This window comes from Mauremys reevesii, linkage group 2, assembly GCF_016161935.1.
Source record: "Mauremys reevesii isolate NIE-2019 linkage group 2, ASM1616193v1, whole genome shotgun sequence".
Lineage (NCBI taxonomy): Eukaryota > Metazoa > Chordata > Testudines > Geoemydidae > Mauremys > Mauremys reevesii.
Window position 1 is genome coordinate 220,993,392 of NC_052624.1, and position 24,017 is coordinate 221,017,408.

Here is a 24,017-nt window from a genome sequence, read left to right on the forward strand (position 1 = left end):
TTAACAGAAATGACATGCTCAAATCTTGTTATCTCAAGTGGAGTTTCCCAAACACTTCAATTCAAACACACTAGTTTAGATAAAACAATAAAACAAGTTTATTAACTACAAAGGAGACAGATTTTAAGTGAATACAAGGAATAAGGCATAAAAGTCAGAAATGGTTAGAAGAAAAATAAAATGCAACTAGTGCCTAATTTAACAAACTATGTTAAATTCAAAGCAAAGCTATTCTTACCACATATTCTCAACAGTCTTACTGACCAAACTCCTTAGGTCAGGACCCCTTCTTCTCTGTAATGGCTGTTTCTTTTTTTCCTTCTAATGAAATGAATTGACAGACAGAGAGTGAGAGAGGAGGTTGAGTGGGGTCCTGTGGGGTGTCTGCCCCCTTCTTTTGTATAGCCCTGTCCTCCACTTGAGAAGTAGTTCTACCTGTGAGCCTGGTGCCGGGAAAACTGTGTATACAGGAACCTTTACTAAAATGTACATTTTCTGCCCATGACCTTTTTCCTGACAATGAATAGCCACTTAGCAGGTAATGGCCTATTGACCCTGTTTATACCTGGCTGATGCGTTAGCTTGCCCTTTGTCTCTGAGGAACTGGTCTGACCACTCTCCAGACTTGGAACATGTTTTAGTACCATCATCAGGGCTGGCTCCAGGCACCAGCTTATCAAGTAGGTGCTTGGGGCGGCAACTCCGGAGCGGGGTGGCACTTTCAGGTATTTGAAGGCAATTCGGCTGAGGGTCCCCTCACTCCCACTCAGAGCGAAGGACCTTCCGCTGAATTGCCACAGATCGCGATCGCTGCTTTTTTTGGGGAGGGCTGCTTGGGGCGGCAAAACCCCTGGAGCCGGCCCTGACCATCATACAATGGAATCTTATAACTTAACATACAATGTTACCACATGTATTTTGCCAGGACAAGAATGACCATCAAATTATGAGTTTTCAAATGATACCTCAGAAGGCATACTTTGTGCCAAGATTATTATAATAGTGTAAATACAGGCATACAGTCCACCACAGTATTCAACTAACGATCCAGGCTATTCTCTAACTTGAACAAAAAACCCATCATGTCACACTTGTATAGTGTGATGCTCTGTACCTCGGGGAGACACCCAGCACTCCCATGTTCATTCTTGTAAAATGATTGCGTGATATCCAATGCAAAGTTTGTCATGTTGGGTGTCTTCGGAAGGCTCATGATGCACTGAGCATTGTTGTTACAGTGATGTTATAGTAATTGTTACAGTAATGTTATAGGTTATAATTTATCTATATAATTATGAGGCTGAAAATGTATCCTCATGGCTTAAAATAAGCCAAGGCAAAAACTCTCCAAGAGCAGAGAGGCAGTTCACACCTCATCAGGGCAGGTACGAGACAAACCCAGCCCAGCCTCACAGGAACAAAGGACACTGGCCTAGGCAGCAACAGAAGGATCTGTCCGAGTGAGTTACTCCCCCTTCCTTCAGTCAGTATTGGACTGTGATGAGGTAATGCTCAACTGACTCTGAAGGGGGAGGGGGCAAAGCCAAGAGAGAAGAAAGAACAGGATAAAAGGGAGAGACGTTTGCCATGCTCTCTCTCCCCCCCCCCACCCTAAATCTACAGACACCATACCAAGCGACTGAAGCGCTGATTGAAGGGGAGAGCCTGGCTGAAGAGCAACCAGCCAGCCTGTGATGAGATGCATCTAAGTTTGTAAAGGCATTGAAAGTGTTGCTTTTATTTTATCTGACCAAATCTGACTTGTTACGCTTTAACTTATAATCACTTAAAATCTATCTTCATAGTTAATAAATTTTTGTTTATTCTACCTGAAGCAGTGCGTTTGGTTTGAAGCATGTCCGAAAATCCCCTTGGGATAACAAGCCTGGTACATATCAATTTCTTTGTTAAATTGACAAACTCATAAAAGCTTGCCGTGTCCAGTGGGCATAACTAGATACTGCAAGACAGAGGTTTCTAGGGTTGTGTCTGGGACTGGAGATATTGGCTAGTGTCATTCGGCTGCACAATCCAAGGAGCAGCTTACATGCTAGAGGCAGTGTGTGAAGAGCCCAGGAGTGGGGGTTCTCACAGCAGAGCAAGGTCAGGCTGGTTCCCAGAGTCAAGGATTGGAGTGACCTATTAGACAACCGGTCCCGATAATACCAGAGGGGAACATCACAGATAGTTATTAGCTATGAAACTACAGAATGTTGAGCATCAATTCAAATGAATAAGCCTTCTGCTAGTTTTCCAGACTTGTGTATGCTAAAGCTCTAAAAACTAAAAACAAGTCAAACCTATATGAGACACATATGGATGGAATTTAAAAAAAAATTGCACTCAAGGAAAATCTAAAGTGGGGGAAAATATATCTAGAACTTGAACGTGAAATTATTAGTAAAAACAACCCCCAAAACCAAAACAGAACCAGGAAGCCAATGTTCACTGAAAGGATATGTCAAAGACTAGAACAGTAATAAAACAATAGAAAAATGACCACATAATTAGAATGACTATTAGGCTGGAAGTACAAAGAAAGGCCTAGTGAACTGAAAAATATCATGTCCTATTAACTGTTCGACTTGACCTAACAATGCACCAGCTCAAGTATCGGCTTTAGAGATGCTGGGTTACTTCCTCCAGATTCAGACTGGTGGATGACAGCTCAGAGATATGTGAAAGGCCATAGTTTTCCTCTAAACCTTCTCAGTTGTTTCTCAGCCATTTTCATGACTGCAGAAAGGCCTTAGCAAAAATACACTAGAAGAGGTCTGGAACACTGGGGTAGAGCTCAGCACTTGCATAGGCTACTCACTGGAAAGCAATGTGAGAATGAAGAGCTAAGAAGAGGCTTGAGACCAAAGTCTCAATTGGCTTTCAAAAATTCAGTAGTCTCGTTGGTCACTTGTGCCTATTCAAGTGTGATGTAAACAGAAAACCCATCAAGTTAGAAATTGGCCTTCTTCACTCAGAGACAGAGAGGATAGATGGAAAAATGTTTTTGGTAGATCAGGGTTTAACATGATACATTTCAGTCACTGAGTGAGACACAGTTGATGGCTCAGATTCTAATCCTAATCAGTTGCAATAAAATGAGCTGTCATGGAAATTGCTCATCAAATCTACCACATCAGAAAGAACCTATGCTACTGTTTCCCTGTTAGCTTTCACTACCATATCTTTTTTGATTTAGTACAAAGTACAGTCATGAACATTTATATTGTATTTTCCACATTAGAAGCCCTAAATCATACTTGTCTATACTCTGAAGTGGCTAACTTTTCCCCCAATAATCTACTTTTACAACTAAACCTAATGATTTTCTTTTACATCCTTTAGTTTATTAACTACTATCCTAGTTATTGTTCTTGATGCACCATGAAGTATATCTGCATTAGGCTGATCATTATTCCTCAATTATGAATCCTAGGACAATTTTGCACACATGGGGCCTAATTCAATAGCCTTTGAAGTCAACATAAAAAGCCCCATTTATTTCAGTGCCCATAGTGGAAAATTCACCTTGAAAGGCCTGCACAAGCCTTTTGCACAACTTAATCCCAAGAGTGGAGCTGCTGGAAAGTGGTAACATAGAAAATGCCACATGGGATTACACCAATGGTCCATCTAGTTCAGTATCCTGTTTCTAACAGTGATCAAGAGAAGATGTTCCAAACCTCCACAATGAACCATTACGGAAAAACATATCTGGAGAAAGAGTTTTGTCTAATCACACAGTTAAAAGTTGGCTTGTGTCCTGAAGCACATGAGTTTATATGCTTAACACATTTTCAGCATCATAGAATTACGGATATACCGATACTTATTCAGGTAAAAATGTCTAATCCTCTTAGCCTTCATAATACACCGTGGCACTTAGTTCCCCAGTTTCATGATGCATTGCAAAAATATTTTTTCTTCATCTATTTCAAATGTGTTGCTTTTCATTTCATCTGTGCCTCCCTTCTTGTATTATGGTGAAAATGTAACTTGAAGCACATGATTTACCTTTTTTTTACTGTTCAATAATTTCTCTCTAAACTATATAGTCAGGGCCGGCTCCAGCGCGCGCTTGGGGCGGCGTCCTGCGGGAGGGTGGCAGGCGGCTCCGGTGGACCTCCCGCAGGCATGCCTGCGGAAGGTCCGCTGGTCCCGCAGCTCCGGTGGACCTCCGGTGGACCGCAACTCCGGTGGACGTGCCTGCGGGAGGCCCACCAGAGCCGCGGGACTAGCGGACCCTCTGCAGGAGGTCCATCGGAGCTGCGGGACCCGCGACTGCCAGAGCGCCCCCCGCGGCATGCCGCCCTCCTTGGGGTGGCGCAAATCCTAGAGCCGCCCCTGTATATAGTCTTAATAATTTTAATCTTTCATCATATCTTTCGTCAAGCTTTTCCATGGCTCATCATCTGCAGTGTCCTTTTTGGAGCCCATTCTATTTCTACTATATTCCCACTTATGGTTTCAATTTACAAGCAGTGCTGATAATAATCCGTAGGCATGAACAGAGTCCCCACCGAACAGTGAGTGAGGCAGCACTCTCCTGAATGTAGCGTCAGCCCTAGGGACCAAATCCAGAGCATAATGCCTGGAGAAAGTGTGTACAGAATTCCAGGTTGCAGCTCTTCAAAGTTCAGCAAAGTTATGGCAAGCAAAGGAAGTTGCTACAGCTCTACTAGATTGTCATTGTACTGAAGTAGGTACAGGAATTTCTGCTAATATGTAACTTTCAACAATACATTGTTTAATTCATCTAGCAAGGGCCCGTCTCACATCCAAAGTATGTAAAATAAATTCCTCCTTATGAGAATGGGGCTTTTGGAAAGATATCGGCAAATCAATTCTCTGATGGATATGAAAAGAAGGGATTTGCAACAAATGTGATGAATCGATATATGAAATTACATGTTCTTTAAATCGAGAATTGTGAACAAATCGATAACCAAAAGTGAAGGAATTATGGAAGCCAAAGTTAACATGCAGAATCAAAACTTCTGAATGTATTTGTATAGGTTCCTTAAATCAAAAATTGGATGGAACCCCCCATCCTTTTTCTGCACCAGTGTCAGGCCCCACGGGTATTGAAACCAGGGGTCCTGGGAGTTATCTCACTCCAGTCCTCCACCTAGTAGCTCACAGATAGCATCTGGGACTGGGGTCCATGAACCCAACTGGGGCATAAACCACATCTCTACACTCCGATGAGGAGAGCTCCAAGGCTCCTGATTGGGCCACAATCACTCAATCACTGTAGAATAAATATAAAATTCAAGTCAGCTTAAGTTTGGTTAAAGGTATGTATTGTAAAGAAGGCCCCTAATTTGCATGTAAAAGAAAGGCCTTGAAAATAATTAGTTATAAGGCCAGACAGAATGAAGTAGGGTTCAAAGAATAACTAATTAAATAAAAGGAAGTTTCTAAAAAAAAAAGGCTTCTGACCAATAGGGGTGATTGCAGATGGTTTTAAATAAGAGAGAATCCGTCTTAGAAGGAGCCAGCATGGACCTTCCCACCCAAACACACCAGTGTTATCTCAAAAATTAGGGTCTATGTGAACTCAGGTACAGTGGAAAAACTGGTGGTCAGCAAGAAGGAGGGGGTGAGATAGGGAAGATACAAAGGGAGAAAGGAAATTTTAAATCTTATCTCGATTAAAACTGGAAATAAGAGTGAACGGTCTCAAACTGGATTTTAGCTGAAGTCAGTAATTGGCAATGACATCCCTTGTTTGTGAAAGGATATAAAAAAGTAAACTCTTAAAGGGTTCATTGCCAATACCTGCCTGACCACGTTTAAGCCAACCAATATGGATCTACGCACCCCCGAGTTTAGCCCATTTATAAGTATATTGATTAAGTGCTTATAAATGTTATGTTACTGTTTAGATGTAGTAAATTGCCTATTGTCTAGGCTTTTTAGGCATGTTTAGAGCAATTGTATCAATACCATTTTGCCTCTGAATTTAATAAAGGAATTTATGGTTAAATTAGTGTTGTAATACACTGCCTAAAAAATAATTCCAACAATCGTGCGATCAAATCTGAGGTCCAGTGTTTTGAGACAAAGATGCCATGGAGGCAGCAGGTTGCTTAGATATAGGCCTTGATTTAAATAACCTCTTCTTATGTTGGCTCTGGAAGGATGTCAATTAGTGGTACTGCTGACGCCTTAGATTAGGCAAAAAATAAGATGAAGATGACTTGGGACAGAATTGCCTCTGATAACGAAAAGTAGTAGTAGTAGAAGGTCTCCTCTTGTCAGAAGAAATCAAGCCCAGAAAATGGGCTGTTGATCTTGCCTCCTTTAGCTATTCCAGCAACTCATCTGCCTTTTCTCTGAGAAGATCAATCCCCTTTGAAGGACAGATTCTCTAGTTTAAGTCTGGTATCCAGGGCTAGAGAAGAGCAGCAAACCCAAGCACGTCTCCTCATAGCAAGAGTCGATGTTCTAGCAGCAGAGTCTGTGGCATCAAAGGAAGCTCTGAGTCCTTAGCAACATTCTGGGGAAAGAGTAACATTGTCCTGCTACTTCATCTGAAAGAAAAGAACTGAGATCTCCAAACCAGGGACGCTTGCCCAAGGAACAATCATAAGCTAAACAGTGAACTTCAGCTATCACCAACACTGCATCCTTCAGAACCAAAGATGGAGCTGGAACCGAAACTGGAGTGTGGCCAAAGCCAAAGACTTAGATTGTATCCTGCGTTGGATCTGATGCCATCTATCTCCCTAACTGCCAGAGCTGAAGGTGAAGATCTAGATTTTAGAATCGTAGCAGTTCTGTCATATTGGCTGGAGCTGATAAATCCGAGGCATGGGATCTGGCACTGCTAACAGTGGCTGATTTGTCCTTAGGCCTCTTTTGCTTGTAACTGTAGCAGCCAGAGACAAAGACATGGACAGAATCACATCCAATGCAAGACTCAAATTCATCCTGCTAGTTTCTGAAGAAGAGACTGGAACCAACCAGGATTTCGAAGCCGTGGAGGCTCTGTTGGAATTGGATGGATCCAAGAAGTCTGATGCATAGGATACAGCACAGCTGAGAGTGGCCATCTCATCTCTCGACTTTTTCTCTGGATGCAAGACAGCTGAAGCCAACCATGTGGCCCTCGGTTCTGACATAGGTAGCTTCAGAGGTAGTAGTGGGAACCAAATCTGGACCTCTTGGCGCTCCAGTTCCTGGAGCGCTTCAACTGTTTTAACTTACTGGAAGCCACAGGAGTCAAGACTGGCCTCTTGGACCTTGGATCCAACAACTGTCCATATCCAGAGGGATGAGAAGAAGGAGCTGTAATTGAGTCTCTCCGTCCTTGCAGACTCTGAGTCTAAGAGTCTGGCAAATAGAACACCTAGAAGGAGAGCAGCCCTTTCCCATGCACTTGAGGTACCACATGTGGTCGTCAGACATGGGGAAGACAGTGGCCGGCATAAAGCGCACCTCTTGAATCCCACCTTCTTCCTCAGCTCTGCCATAACCTGGAACTGAGCTATGCATTAACTGACTATACCTATACTAACTAGCTACAAGAAAGAACACTTCAAGCAGAAAGGACTCCCGATCCAAAGAGACTGGAGCGGTTCACTACCATCCAGGCATGCGGTTCGAAGGAACTGAGGTGGTGAAGAGCTCAGGTCACCCCACCTCTTATATCCTCACTCTCAAAGCAGTTGGAGATGTTTACGCATGCGGGCGGGGGAGGGGGCACATGAGTGTGCTCTAAGGTACACTGCTAGGAGAGGGTTCTACTTAGACACCAATAGGCAGAGCAATACCCATAAGTGAGAATATACAGAGCCAGGGGCTCTAGGATTTCCGCTGATCCAAGCAGGGCAGCACGCCGCGGGGGGCGCTCTGGTGGTCGCCGGTCCCGCGGCTCCGGTGGATCTCCTGCAGACGTGCCTGTGGAGGGTCCGCTGGTCCCGCGGCTCCGGTGGACCTCCCGCAGGCATGCCTGCAGATGCTCCACCGAAGCTGCGGGACCAGCGGACCCTCCACAGGCATGCCTGCGGGAGGTCCACCGGAGCCGTCTGCTGCCCTCCCGTGGGACACCGCCCCAAGCACGCGCTTGGTGCGCTGGGGTCTGGAGCCAGCCCTGTACAGAGCCACCTGAAGAACTATAGGGTCAGTAATCTTTCATCATGTTGAATTTTTCTATTCCTCTAATCATCTGCAATAGCCTTCTTTGTAACTTTTCTATTTCTGGTATATCGGTTTTGAGAAGAAGAGGCAACCATAATGTAATGTACGTAAGAACATAAGACTGCTGCAGAGGAGCATGTGGATCGGACACAGACTTCTCTTAGGGGAGAGTCTAATGATAGAGAATCTACAGGTTATAGTCAGGAGCAGAGGATGGAAGAGGATAATGTAAGGGCCAGACCAGATGATAAACAGTCACATAAAAAAGAATCTGGCACATCAGAAAAAGGCAGACAAATAAACAGAGGACAAGTTTTTAAAGTGCTGTAGACAGGCCGGACTCACCCCTGCGGCGCCTCCTGCTGGTGACTCCGGGAATTAGCTCTGTTCTATCTCTGGAGCGCCCTCTGCAGGCTGGTGATCCGCCTGTCCTCAGGCCCCCCCGTGTCCCTCCCTGGACCCGGTGCCCTTTTACATGGGGATGCTGCCCCCTGGCAGTAACCCCTTTCTCTCAGGGTTTCCCCTCCTCAGGGAACCCCCACCCTCTATCCCCACCTTGCCTCAGTGTATGGCTACTGCCAGTCATTGTCTAGCCCCACATCCTGGGGCAGACTGCAGTATCAGCCTATTCATCATTGGCAAGGAGGGTTTGGACCTGCTGCCTTGGCCTACCCCTGGGCTGCCCTCTGCAACCCCCAGTACCTGTTAGCCCTCTGCTAGGCCGCAGCCTAGCTCCCCTCAGGTACTTTGTCCGTAGCTCCCTGCAGCCAGGCCCTTCTCCCTCTACAGCCAAAGGGAGACTGTTTCGGCTTCTGGCTTCCATGGCCTTCTAATAAGGCCCTGTGGCTCAGTTTGGGGCATGGCCCCAGCCACTTCCCCAATCAGCCCAGCCTAAAGGCTGTTTTCTCCCGTCACAGCCCCGTCCCAGGGCTGTTTTTAACCCCTTCAGGGAAGAAGCACGGGTTCACCCTGCTACAGTGCTTATACACAAATGCTAGAAGTCTAAATAATAAGATGGGTGAACTAGAGTGCCTTGTGATAAAGGAGGATATTGATATAACAGGCATCACAGAAACCTGGTGGACTGAGAGCAATCAATGGGACACAATCATTCCGGGGTACAAAATATATCAGAAGGACAGAACAGGTCGTACTGGGTGGGGGAGGGAGGAGTGGCACTATATGGGAAAGAAAATATAGATTCAAATGAAGTAGAAATCCTAAGCGAATCCACATGATCCATAGAATCTCTAAGGATAGAAATTTCACGCTCTAATAAAAATATAACATTAGGGATCTATTATCGACCACCTGACCAGGAGAGTAATAGTGATGATGAAATGCTAAGGGAAATTAGAGAGGCTATCAAAATTAAGAACCCAATAATAGTGGGGGATTTCAATTATCCCTATATTGACTGGGAACATTTCACTTCAGGATGAAATGCAGAGATAAAATTTCTCGATACTTTAAATGACTGCTTCATGGAGCAGCTGGTACGGGAACCCACAAGCGGAGAGGCAACTCTAGATTTAATCGTGAGTGGAGTGCAGGAGCTGGTCCAAGAGGTAACTATAGCAGGACCGCTTGGAAATAGTGACCATAATACAATAGCATTCAACATGCCTGTGGTGGGAAGAACAGCTCAATGGCCCAACACTGTGACATTTAATTTCAAAAGGGGGAACTATGCAAAAATAAGTTAAAAAGTACAGTGACTAAAGTGAAATTCCTGCAAGCTGCAATGGCGCTTTTTAAAAACACCATAATAGAGGCCCAACTTCAATGTATACCCCAAATTAAGAAACACAGTAAAAGAACTGAAAAAGAGCCACGGGGGCTTAACAACCATGTAAAAGAAGCAGTGAGAGATAAAAAGACTTCCTTTAAAAAGTGGAAGTCAAATCCTAGTGAGGCAAATAGAAAGGAGCATAAACACTGCCAAATTAAGTGCAAAAGTGTAATATGAAAAGCCAAAGAGGAGTTTGAAGAACGGCTAGCCAAAAACTCCAAAAGGTAATAACAAAATGTTTTTTAAGTACATCAGAAGCAGGAAGCCTGCTAGACAACCAGTGGGGCCCCTTGATGATCGAGATACAAAAAGAGCACTTAAAGACGATAAAGTCATTGCAGAGAAACTAAATGGATTCTTTTCTTCAGTCTCCATGGCTGAGAATGTTAGGGAGATTCCCAAACCTGAGCTGGCTTTTGTAGGTGACAAATCTGAGGAACTGTCACAGACTGAAGCATCACTAGAGAAGGTTTTGGAATTAATTGATAAACTTAACAGTAACAAGTCACCGGGACCAGATGGCATTCACCCAAGAGTTCTGAAAGAACGCAAATGTGAAATTGCGGAACTATTAACTAAGGTTTGTAACCTGTCCTTTAAATCGGCTTCGGTACCCAATGACTGGAAGTTAGCTAATGTAACACCAATATTTAAAAAAGGGCTCTAGAGGTGATCCCGGCAATTACAGACCAGTAAGTCGAACGTCAGTATGGGGCAAATTAGTCGAAACAATAGTTAAGAATAAAATTGTCAGACACGTAGAAAAACAAACTGTTGAGCAATAGTCAACATGGTTTCTGTAAAGGGAAATCGTGTCTTACTAATCTATTAGAGTTCTTTGAAGGGGTCAACAAACATGGGGACAAAGGGGAATCCAGTGGACATAGTGTACTTAGATTTCCAGAAATCCTTTGACAAGGTCCCTCACCAAAGGCTCTTACGTAAATTAAGCTGTCATGGGATAAAAGGGAAGGCCCTTTCATGGATTGAGAACTGGTTAAAAGACAGGGAACAAAGGGTAGGAATTAATGGTAAATTCTCAGAATGGAGAGGGGTAACTAGTGGTGTTCCCCAAGGGTCAGTCCTAGGATCAGTCCTATTCAATGTATTCATAAATGATCTGGAGAAAGGGGTAAACAGTGAGGTGGCAAAGTTTGCAGATGATACTAAACTGCTCAAGATAGTTAAGACTATAATGTAATGTAATATTGAAAATTAGCGCATGCCATCCAATCTGCGTACACTGCACAGATATTTCCATTGAGTTGTCCACAATGACACCTAACTCTTTTTCCTGAAGGACTTCTAAATTGGTTTTAACCATTCACATAGGTGCCGACTCCATGGGTGCTCTGAGGTTGGAGCTGCCTGAACCTCAACCCCCTGCTGCACCCCAATTCTCTGCCCTGAGCCCTCTGCCTGCACCCCAATCCCTTGCTGCACCTCAACTCCCTGCCCTGAGCCCCCACCACATCCTTCATGCACCCTCTGGGGGCAGAGAGGGGCAGAGTTGGGGTGGGGACTTCAGGGAAGGGGTTGGAATAGGGGAAGGGAAAGGGTGGGGCCTCATGGAAGGGGTGGAGTAGGGGCAGGGCCGGGGCAGCGGGGTGGGGGGGGGAGGAGAAGAGTGTCAGTGATGCAGCCTTTGGGCCAATGAACTAGGCCTCATGTGACCCTTGTGGTCATTTGCGTTTGAGACCCCTGCTCTCTGCTTATCTGACATGAGTCATTGCTTAAGTGACAACAGTAATGGAGTGGGGAGCAGGGTAGGAAAGGTTGGAGGTGGGCTCAACATCCTATATAAATGGCATCAAGGTGCAGCAGGAAGGATTCAATCACACACGTATATTAAATAGAAATATATTCAAATCAGGGTGGATAAAAATCAGTTTTAATTAAGATGCAGTATAGCTCAAAGATATCATCATAGAATTTATAATCCCTATTCCAATTATATAGTAGGAGACAATATATTCATGTAATGTTTTAGAAAAGTTTTGTAAATGAGTTCCAATAGTTCATGGATTAGGGATCCAATCTTATGAGGTTCCAGGGGCTTCTGTAAAGATTAGTTAGGTTAATCTTTCTATCTACCCAATGGGACTCAGTGCTAAGTCTAGAATATACCATTAGAGATGCTTAGTTTTGCATTTCTCAAACTGTGGATTTGTGTCTCCAGAGATAACATGCTTGTTAACAGCAAAAAAAGTTTTTAAATAAAATAAATAAATAATATAGCGATGAGAAATAATAGACCTCAACCCTATTGTCCCTCTTCAAATTTGTGTACAGAGTCAATCCCTTACCTCTCTCTAAAAGTGCAAAGTTTCAAAAAGTTCATTAAATAGAAGATTGTTGGGGGCAGAATCGATCTGGAGAAGGAGAAGAAGTCTGAAGATAATGTGAGAAGAGAGGGACAAGCAGTAGAAACAAAAGTGAATTGTTTGAGCAGCATATTCCAGAAGTCTTGAGGTCTTTTTGAGTGTAGTCTTCATTGATTTGAGACCTGCTATACCATTCTCTCACTATAAGGGAAAACCTACAGTGGCAGCATGGCATAAAAGAGACCCAGTGTAGGAATATTTTAATGAAGTTCCTCTACCTGTGGGTAAAACAGGCATGCGTGCAAAATGCAAACAATGCAACAAAGAAATGCAAGGCCGGGTTGCCCAAATGAAACAACATCATAAGAAGTGTTCCTTCTCAGGAGGAAGCTGTGTTGAAGATGATTTAAGGAACCTGTCTGATCACGCAGGATCTTCAGGCTGTTAAACTTTTTTATTTCATACTTCTTTAAGGACTGCCTGTCTTCCTTCTGTACTATTCTTGAATTCTCATGTTTGACCAAAAAATATAGTTGTTACTCTATAATACTATTATTTAGATGCAGTTTTAGATAAATAGCTGAAAGGCAGATCTTCCTTTTACAATTTCACCATTAAAGTAGTACAGAGTGTCAGTGAATGCAATTAGTAATACTAAGTGAGCAGTATTGAAATAATAATTAAATAACTGCATTGACTTATTTTGTTTAGAAGAATCCATCCTCAACGTATAGGATTCTGAAGACTATCCACCTTCAAGATCACCGTCATTTTCTATAGTTTCAGAATTATCTGCCGATGATAGTGTGTCAGTCACATCATATATGGCACATAGCCACAGTACATCGCCTGTACCAAAATCTCCATCACCCAGAAACAACCATAGATAAGTTTGTGATAAGAACCAGTGTCAAGGTTTCATCCCCACTCTGAACTTTAGAGTACAAATGTGGGGACCTGCATGTACCCCTCTAAGCTTAATTTCTAGCTTAGATCTGATAGCGCTTCCACCAACCAAAAATATAATGTTTTGGTACACTTTCCATTCCCCCCAAACCTTCCCTGGGGAACCCGAGATCCAAATCCCTTAGATCTTAGCACAAGGAGAAATTAACCATTCCCCCCTCCTTTTCCCCCCCAGACTTTCCCCTCCCTGGGTTGCCTTGAGAGGCTTTACACAGATCCAAACTCCTTGGATCTTAAAACAAAGAGGAATTAACCATCCCCTCTCCTCCCCCCCCCCCCACCAACTTCTGGTGAGTCCAGACCTAATTTCCTGGATCTTAAAACAAAGAAAAATCAATCAGGTTCTTAAAAAGAAAGCTTTTAATTAAAGAAAGGGTAAAAATTATCTCTGTAAAATCAGGATGGAAAATATATTACAGGGCACTTAAATTTATATAGCCAGAGAAATCGCCCCTAGCCTCAGGTTCAAAGTCACAGCAAACAGAGGTAAAAATCCTTCCAGCAAAAGAAAAATTTACAGGTTGAGAAAACAAACCTAAGACTAACACACCTTCCTGGCTGAGTACTTACAAATTTAAAACATGAGACTGATTCAGAAAGATTTGGAGAGCCTGGATTGACGTCTGGTCCCTCTCCGTCCGGAGAACAAACAAACCCCAAACAAAGAACACAAACAAAAGACTTCCCTCCAACAAGATCTGAAAGTATCTTGTCCCTTCATTGGTCCTCTGGTCAGGTGTCAGCCAGGTTTACTGAGCTTCGTAACCCTTTACAGGTAAAAGGGACATTAACCCTTAACTATCTGTTTAAGGCACGCCCCCCAAATCTCAAGACAGTGTGGAACCACACTGGCGGTGATTTTTCCCCTAGAACTTTAGAATAAACAGATTAATAAAACACATGCACCATTACATATACTACTAATTATGTAAAACTACAAGATTTTCCACATTTGAAGAACAATTTTTAACCATTTGATTCTGGGAAACGTTCACAGGACAGTGCATCAGCTACTTTGTTAGAAGCGCCTGAAATGTGTGGAATTTCGAAATCAAAATCTTGGAGAGCTAAACTCTATCGAAGAAGAGTTTTGTTGTTCCCCTTGGCAGCATGAAGCCACTTTAGCGCAGCGTGGTCGGTTTGTAGCTGGAAATGCCATCCCCAAACGTATGGGCGTAGCTTTTCCAGGGCATACACAATGGCATAGCATTCTTTTTCACTGATGGACCAGTGGCTTTCCCGCTCAGACAGTTTCTTGCTGAGAAACACGACAGGATGGAAGTTTTGATCCGGTCCTTCCTGCATTAAAACTGCTCCTACACCACGCTCAGATGCATCTGTGGTTACTGTCTGTTACAGCTCCATTTTGTTTCTTGCAGCTGTCCCCTTACTCCATTTTGTTTTTGTTCTCCTCCTGTGGCTGCCCCTCCCTGGCTGTTAAGTTGTTTACCAGGGCCTCTGCCCTTCTCAAAGGGAGGGCCCCTTAAGTTGTTTAACAAGAGCCATTGCCCTTCTCAAAGGGATGGCCACTTGTGCTGCATGCTAAGTGGGACCACTGCCCTGTTCAAAGGGTTAGTCCCGTTATCACCTTGTTAAACCTGGGCTTGGTGTAGGGTAGGTAGTGTCCAGAGCTGCAAGACCTATTGTGTTTTTTTAAGATCCTGGGCATGAGTCATAGACCTCATGTGCTTTTGAGTCACCTATTGCACAGGACTCTGTCCAGACTTGCCTCTGTGGTTACCTGCAGTTTTTTTCCCTGCCTGTAAGAAGGGGAACCAATCAGAGTTACTGGCGGAAAGCTGCCTGAGTCTGTCTTTATAACCAGACATTTTCTGATCAAACCTTAGAAAGATTCCTGCATTGCTGCCTGGTCTGATCAGCCAGGGGTTCTGGTGGTTCCTTTCTCCGCTCTCGTTTTATTTTTGAGCATACCCCCATTTTTAAACTCCCCTCCCACGAACAACGAATTTTGCCTGGAGATCTCCTGATTGTGAACGAATTGAGTCCTCTCTGCGTCCTCTGATGCTGCTGCTGTGCCTGCTTCTGCCTCTGCTGCTGCCTTGGGGGCTGGTAAGAATCCCTCTGTGAAACTTTCTATACGTTTATTCTATTATTTTAGCTGCTGGCTCTGTCTCCCCAGCACACAGACTCAAGCTAAACCTTGGTCTGTGTCTTAAAACCTCTCTTAAACTCTAAAAAATAAGTTTGTGCCGCTGCTAAGCTCTGCTCCTGTGGGCTTTGCCTCAGGCTCACTGCTTTCAGCTGTATCCACTGCTGCAGCCACCATCCCTTAGCTTCCTTGGGGGCTGCCTTGGGAGCTGTATTCTGGGCACATACTACTCTGCCCTCTGTAACTTCCCCATAGCATAAGGTGCACCATAGATTTTGTTTTTTCTTTCTTAAGTTGATAAGTCATAGTTTGTTAAGATTGTAAAGCTTGTAAGTCTCACCTGCCTTGCTATAGTTTGTTGTTTTGTTGCTCATATAGCTGCTTGTTATAGTTTGCTTAGAATTGTGATATTTGTTGTTTTGCCTAGTCGTTGGTTAAGATAGATTTAAAAAGCCATTGCCTGGCTGTATTCTGTACCTGTTTTGTTACTTTGTATAAGCTGCTTGTCATTTTATATAAGTTTGATTAAGTTAGACGATAGATAAGGTTTTTGCTGCTCCAATCTCCCCCTGTGTACTTCTCCCGGTTGCAGACCCCTTGCTGCTTTTTCCCCCCACGTCTGCATCACCCTCTGAACTTCCCAGACCCCTTGCTGCTTAAACTTACAGCCTGTTTGTTTCTCTGTGTCTTCCTAGCCTGCTTGTTCTCTGTGTGTCTGTGTCTCTGTGCTCCTACTGCCAAACCTCAATTGTATTGCTGAAGTCTAGCACAAAACCCCATTGGTTACTTTTTCCTCTCTGATACACCTCACATTCTACATTTACACCACTGTGACACATTTTTACCTAAAATTGTTTGTTATTTAACATATTTTTCCATAACTGTTAGTTGATTATATGCTGCTGTAACACACCCTTTACATAGAAATTGTTACCTACCTGTTACATTTATATTTGTGTTAATTGGTTACCCACTGTATTGTATCCCACTGTATTGTACTTACTATTGAAACTCCCCTACTGTTCACTAAAAGAAACCCCTCCCCAATTGTCTACCTTAAACCCCATATCCCTCACTATTGAATTTTCCCTGTTTTTGCATTTTATTAATAAAGTTTATTTTGCACCCCACCAGTGCAGTAATTGTCCCCCAAGATCCCATATACCTGCAGGCAGGGACAGTTACTAGGAATGGTTTGTCAAAGTCTGGGGCCCTTAGCACAGGGTCAGACATGAGTGTCGCCTTAAGCTGGGTAAAGGCCTTCTGACACTCATCAGTCCACTTAACTGCATTTGGCGGTGTCTTTCTGGTCAGGTCTGTTAGTGGGTCAGCGATTTGGCTGTAGTGTGGTACAAATCGCCTGTAATATCCGGCCAAGCCTAAGAAGGATTGGACCTGTTTCTTAGACTTTGGGACAGGCCACTTTTGGATAGCATCCACCTTGGCCTGTAGGGGGTTTATAGTTCCTTGACCCACCTGGTGTCCAAGGTAAGTCATTCTGTTTTGGCCTATTTGACACTTTTTAGCCTTAACAGTTAGTCCTGCCTGCTTGATGCGCTCGAAGACTTTTTCCAGGTGTTCCAGGTGTTCTGCCCATGAATCAGAAAAAATGGCCACATCATCGAAGTAGGCAACTGCAGACACTCACAATCCTGCTAGGAGACCATCTACAAGTCTTTGGAAGGTGGCGGGTGCATTACGCAGCCCAAAGGGAAGCACATTAAATTCATACACCCCTGCATGGGTGATGAAGGCTGTCTTTTCTTTGGCGGGTTCATCTAGCGGTACTTGCCAGTACCCCTTGGTTAAATCTAATGTAGAGATGAACTGGGCATGTCCCAATTTCTCCAATAGCTCATCGGTGCATGGCATTGGATACTTGTTGGGACGAGTTACAGCATTTAGCTTACGGTAGTCCACGCAAAAGCATATTTCCCCATCTGGTCTGGGAACTAGAACCACTGGAGATGCCCATGCACTGGTAGAGGGGCGGATTATACCCAGCTGTAGCATGTTTTGGATCTCCCATTCTATAGCAACTTGGGCATGAGGAGACACCCGGTAGGGTGGGGTTCTAATTGGGTGAGCATTACCTGTGTCAATGGAGTGGTATGCCCATTCAGTCCATCCTGGGGTGGCTGAGAACAAGGGGGCGAAGCGAGTGCACAGCTCCTTGATCTGTTGCTGCTGCAGATGTTCCAGAGTTGTGGAGAGGTTCACCTCTTCCACGCCACCGTCACTTTTTCCTTCATAGTAGACACCTTCAGGCCACTCAGCGTCATCTCCTCCCTGGCCTGTAAACTGGGAAACCTTTAATTCTCTGGAATAAAAGGGCTTGAGAGAATTAACATGGTATACCTTAGGGTTGAGGTGGGGAATGCTATGAGATAGTTAACAGCTCCCAGGTGCTCTTGGACCGTGAATGGCCCTTCCCATGATGCTTCCATCTTATGGGCCTGTTGCGCCTTCAAGACCATAACCTGGTCCCGTACTTTGAAGGAACGCTCTCTGGTATGTTTATTATACCAGGCCTTTTGCTCTTCCTGAGCATCCTTTAGGTTTTCTTTAGCAAGGGCTAAAGAGTGTCGGAGGCTGTTTTGTAGGTTGCTTACAAAGTCCAGAATGTTAGTTCCTGGAGGAGGTGTAAACCCCTCCCATTGCTGATTCACCAACTGTAATGGCCCCTTAACCTCGTGGCCATATTCAAGTTCGAATGGTGAAAACCCTAAACTGGGATGTGGTACAGCCCTGTAGGCAAAAAGCAACTGCTGCAACACTAGATCCCAATCATTGGAGTGTTCATTTACGAATTTACATATCATGGCCCCCAAAGTTCCATTAAACCTCTCCACCATGCCATTGGTTTGGTGGTGGTAAGGGGTGGCAACCAAGTGATTCACCCCATGAGCTTCCCACAGGTTTTTCATTGTCCCTGCCAGGAAATTAGTTCCCGAAACTGTAAAGATGTCGGAGGGCCAACCTACCCTGGCAAAAATGTCTGCCAAGGCCTGGCACACAGTACTATCCCTGGTGTTGCTTGGAGCTACTGCTTCCGGCCATCGGGTAGCAAAATCCATGAAAGTCAATATGTACTGCTTTCCTCGGGGGGGGGGGGGGGGTCTTTTTTGGGAAAGGACCCAGAATATCCACAGCTACTCGCTGAAATGGGACCTCAATTATGGGGAGTGGCTAGAGAGGGGCTTTGACCTGGTCTTGGGGCTTTCCCACTCTTTGGCACACCTCACAAGACCGGACATAATTAGCAACGTCCTTGCCCATTCCCTCCCAGTGGAAGGACTTCCCCAACCTGTCTTTGGTTCTGTTCACCCCAGAATGGCCACTGGGATGATCATGGGCTAAGCTTAAGAGCTTTACCCGGTACTTAGTTGGAACTACCAACTGCTTTTGAGAATGCCAGTCTTCCTGGTGTCCACCAGAAAGTCTCCTTGTATAGAAGTCCTTGTTCTACAACAAACCGGGATCGGTTAGAAGAGCTGAGAGGCGGGAAGGTGCTCTGCGCCGCCGCCCAAGCTTTCTGAAGGCTATCATCTGCTTCCTGTTCAGTCTGGAACTGTTCTTTTGAGGCTAGAGACACCAGTTCCTCCTTAGACTGTGGACTTGGGCTTGGTCCCAGTGGAAGCGAGGTAGATGATGAGGTTGTTTCCGTTGACAGTGAACCGCTCTCCGCTGGTGCACTAGGTGATAGTTCAGGCTCTGGCTGAGCCTCTTGGGTAGGGTTGTCTGCTGCTTCTGCCAGTTCAGGCCCGCTGGTGCCCTCTGCCGTTAGAGTGGTAGATGGGTTTGCAAGCGCTGGCGTCAGTGTTGGCAATGGTTCTGGTGCTGGTTGCTTTTCCAGTTCCGGTTCTGGGTCTGAATGCACTATGGCTGTTTCAGTTGTTGGCAGGGGATCCGGTTCCACCACCTCTCTCTGGGTCTCTGGTAACACAGACGGGGCCCTGGTGGATGGCTCAGGAACAGGGATGGGTGTGGAAGCTTGCTTGGCCTGGCTGCATGTGACCATTCCCACCCTCTTGGCCAGCTTCACATGGTTGGCCAAGTCTTCCCCCAATAGCATGGGGATGGAATAATTGTCATAGACGGCAAAAGTCCACCTTCCTGACCAGCCCTTGTACTGGACAGGCAATTCAGCTGTAGGCAAGTTTAAAGATTTTGACATGAATGGGTGAATTGTCACTTGGTTCAGTGGGTTGATGAATTTGGGGTCCACTAAGGATTGGTGGATAACTGACACTTGTGCCCCGGTGTCTCTCCACGCGATAACCTTCTTTCCGACCACTCTCAAGGTTTCCCTTCACTCCTAGGGTATTTGAGAGACATCTGGGCCTGGGGATCTTTGGTGTGATGGTGGTGTAATGAACTGTACTCAACTGGGGTTCTTGGGGCAGTTGGCCTTTATATGTCCCAGTTCATTACATTTAAAACATCGCCCAGCTGACTGGTCACTGGACCGAGGTGGGTTGCTGGAGACCGGTGAGGTAGGACAATAGGTAGTCTGGGGCTTTCCTTGGGTTGTAGGTGGGGGTCTTAGGTTGCCCCCGGTGGTAGGGTTTATTTTCGGTTTGCCCCCTTTGATATTTGCTCCCCTTGTTAGTAGCTTTTTTCTTTTCTGCTACTTCCACCCATCTGGCTCCAATCTCCCCCGCCTCGGTTACAGTTTTGGGTTTCCCATCTAGGAGTACCTCTCTATTTCCTCAGGAACACCCTCTAAGAACTGCTCCATTTGCATTAGGAAGGACAGAGCTTCCAGAGATTTAGTACTTGTTCCTGATATCCAGGCAGCCCAATTCTTTCCAATGTGGTAGGAGTGTCGGGTGAATGACACATCTGGTTTCCACCTTAGGGCTCTGAACCACCGACAGGCATGCTCAGGTGTCAGCCCCATTCTGATTCTGGCCTTGTTTGAAAAAGTGTATAATCGTTCATGTGTTCCTTAGCAGAGGTGGTGGCTGAAATGCCTAAGGGTCCACTGAGCTGTGGCCTCAGCTCTATCATGTACTGGTCTGCAGGGATATTGTACCCATGGCAGGTCCTTTCAAAGTTTTCTAAGAAGGCCTCAGTGTCATTACCTGCCTTGTAGGTGGGGAATTTTCTGGGATGGGAAAAAGTACCTGGAGAAGGGTTGTTAGGGTTGGCTGTTCCATTCTGCTTAGCCTTTTCTAATTCCAGGGCCTCTTTCTGGAGCGCCAAAGCCCTCCAGTGGTCAGCCTCTTTGGCTCTTTCTTCCTCTTTCTTTTATTTCTAGCTCTTTTTGTTGCCTCTCCATCTCTCTCCTGTAGGCAGCTTCTTCCCTGGCTGTTTCTGCATTAATTAGTTCTATCTGTCTCCTATGTTCATTGTCCTTCTCTGTTGCTTCCAGCCCAGCCAGTTCTAGTTTAGATGATCCCTTGGTACTCATGTTTCTGCTTTCTTGTGCTGGCCACACCCCTCTGCAGCTAAACTGAATCTGGGATGCTTCAGCTCAGGGCTGCTTGGTTAACAAAGACGTTCTAACTAGCTATTCGCGAGAGTTAGAAAGAATAAACAATTCAGCCTGGAAATCGAGTCTTCCTGACTAGTGATTTAAATCATAATTTAAATAAAATCCACCCAGATTCAAATTAAATGTTTTCTTTGGCATATACAAGGATCAGTAGCAAGAACCGCACAGACATTCCCTCGGAGGAAAGGAAGAAATCAAATAATAAATTCACTATAAATTCAGAGATGCAGAGGAAAGTGGGGAAAAAAAGAGTCAGAAAATAAAAATAATCCTAAAATAAAAACTCACATGTCAAAATTAAAAATCAGCAAAGTCCTTATGTACAGTAATTTTATTTGTTTTGGTAAGGGTCTGAAGTTCCCTCAACTCTCTGATGATGGAAATGGAGAGAATGTTTTGCGGAGATCCAAAAAAAGTCATTAAAAGCTCTGCCTAAAGATGCTCCAAACAGTAAAGTGTAATCAAAGGGTGCTTGAATGAGGTTGTTTCTGCTAGTAGGATCTTTATCTGGTGCTGCCTCCCCTGTGTTCTTAGATTCCAGAATTTTGCAAAGGAGTTAGCCAAGAATCTGGGAACAACACAGGCCAAGCTGTATAACAATGCTGGGAGTTGTCTTTGCTTGGCTTCTGATGTTTCTCTGCACTGGGGGTTCCTAGCTGATGACTTCTTCTGGGGCTAGGGCTGAGGAATGACACTGAGGGCAGTACAGACCATGGCTACGTGTGCAATGGTAGCTCTCAGATCAAGAGAGGAGGATCCAAACTCTCATTGATGAGCACACTTTCAAATTTTTCAGCCACGATTCAGAAACTCCAATAGACTTTCTACTGCATCAGCTGAGGTGTAGGAAGAAAAAGCTGGTCTTTGAAACTGCAGAAAATGTGTAAGCTTCAAGTCCTATTGGGCTTGGTATCACTTTAGTAAAGTTCAGTTGATGGATCTTTGATTTAACACATCTTATCTAATGATGCTGTAATAGGAGAAAATATTCTTAGACCCCCTTCAAAATGAAGCTATTTGGGAAGTAGGTGTGGAGAAGAGAGTTTTGACATGTTAAAGGTGAAGTGAATAGAACACACTCATTCAGCCAAATAAGACAATCTTCTTTAATGGCTAAATCATTGAACTTGCATGGGAGCAGGGGGATCTCTTTTCTTTTAGATGAAAGGAGGGAAAGGATGAAAAGAACGGGGTTGATGGAGGAGGAAAGGAACCAAAAGCCCGCAGCACTGCTGGAAAGGATCTGTTGCTGCTCCCATCAAAAAAGAAGTCCTGGTGGTCAAGTATATCAGTGGTTCTCAAAGTAGGGCCGCCGCTTCTTCAGGGAAAGCCCCTGGTGGGCCGGGCCAGTTTGTTTACCTGCTGCGTTCACAGATTCGGCCAATCGCAGCTCCCACTGGCCATGGTTCGCCATTCTCGGTCAATGGGAGCTGCAGGAAGTAGCGGCCAGCATGTCCCTTGGCCCGCCAGGGGCTTTCCCTGAAGAAGCGGTAGCCCTAGTTTGAGAACCAGGAGACCAGAAGCCATGCAGGTTTCTCAGGCACCAAGAAACTAGCCTGACTGAGCACAAAGATTTTGTTTCTTGATGCTAATTTTAGGCGCTCAATTAGGGCCCTGAGGTAAGGGCCTTATGAACTTTGTTTAAAAGACGGCTTCTTCCCTGTGACCTTCTTGAAGAGGACATACCTGTTTTGTTAATTTGTTTTGGCTTCCCCTGGCTTGAATACTTTACATGGTCCTTATAAGAGATCTGGTCTGTTCTGTGTCCTGTTCCAATTGGCTGTGCTTAATAAATAATAATAGGTTCAGTGCCTTGCCCAGACTGCCTTGGACGCTCAGCCTATAAAGACACAGTTCCAATACCACATCATGTAGGCAGTTCACCCCAACTGCCAGCAGAGGATGCAGTCACTTTATTAAAATAAATATTCTCAAGCAGCGCTTCTCAATCTTTTTGATAATGGGACTGGCTTCCTAACTGCCTTGCTAAACTGAGTCAGCGAGATCTCAGGGACCAGTCGTTGAGAAAAACATTGTTCTAGAGGAACAGTTAGTTGTCCCCCAGTAATAAGGAGCAGGCAGAATAACCCAACTAAAACAGCCAGAGTAACAGATCCTTATGTATGAGAAATGCTGTTTGTCAAGGACCATCTCTTCAGATTTTATGCCTAATACACATCAGGGTTACCTGCTTTCAGAAGTGATATTTGCTTTTAAAATATGAACCAAGGCTTTTAAAAAGAAAATTAAGAAAAAAAATATTAAGAACTATTAGCAAAATACCCATGCCACTTTAAATTTACAAAAAGTACATGTTTAGAGATATAGAGATCAGTCATGGACCTGTCAAAAGCTGGTTGGTTTAACAAAAGATGGTCAAGAAATATGCCAAGTGTGGGGATATTCTGGGGCGGTTTTCTTGAGACGGGATGTTGCCTAATAAAGGAATGCAATCCAAGCTGGAAGTTCTTGTTTTAACATGCCAAGAGTTAGGTTCAGAGTCCTGCATTTCTCCTGCAAGAACTGACAGTGACACGAGAAGAGTCCTTTAAATTTTTCAGTTCCCTTTTCTGCTTTAGATGTTTGCAATGTTAGGAACTCAGACTGCCTTGCCAACATTGTAGAAGCCAAAATCCTGGGAATCAAGCTGGGTCACTTGGAGAGCTCTATCAAAATCCCAACCTCAAATAATCACTATTCAATTCAAACAAGGAATATTTTCAGGGTCTGTTTGTGTGTATCGTGGCACGGGAAGACATGGAAAATGAAAGGTATTTTCTAGTAGTGAATAAGTTATTAATATTAGCACTGAATTTAAGGGTTGTTACTGCAGAATTTGGTTCCAGTGCAGCTGCTGCAGGCCTTGAAATTGTTTATTAGACTCCTGCTAGCCAGAGATAAATATAAACAACTAGCTAAATGCCTGCATGTGAGATGCAGAGATAAGGTGTTACTGAGAAGGCCAGGCCCCCTAGTCCCAATCTGTTGGGAAAGGGGAGGATGCAGAAGTTTCTGCTAGGATGCTGACCCTGATCTCTGTATTAGGGGAATTTTTCAGGCTCTGTGTCTACTGCATTAACTTCATCCACTATGCCTATCATTTTAATTTAAGCAAAAAACCCACTATCTATCATGTGTCTCACAGTTCTAATATTTATAAACCCACACCAGTACTTATGTTCC

General features: G+C 44.5%; 1 protein-coding gene across 3 annotated transcripts in view; it reads right to left on the reverse strand.

Annotated features, from left to right (window-relative positions):
* LOC120399364 (transmembrane protein 68-like) overlaps positions 1 to 24,017 on the reverse strand; it is a 51,810-nt gene that overhangs the window by 24,218 nt on the left and 3,575 nt on the right. The window lies entirely within an intron of this gene.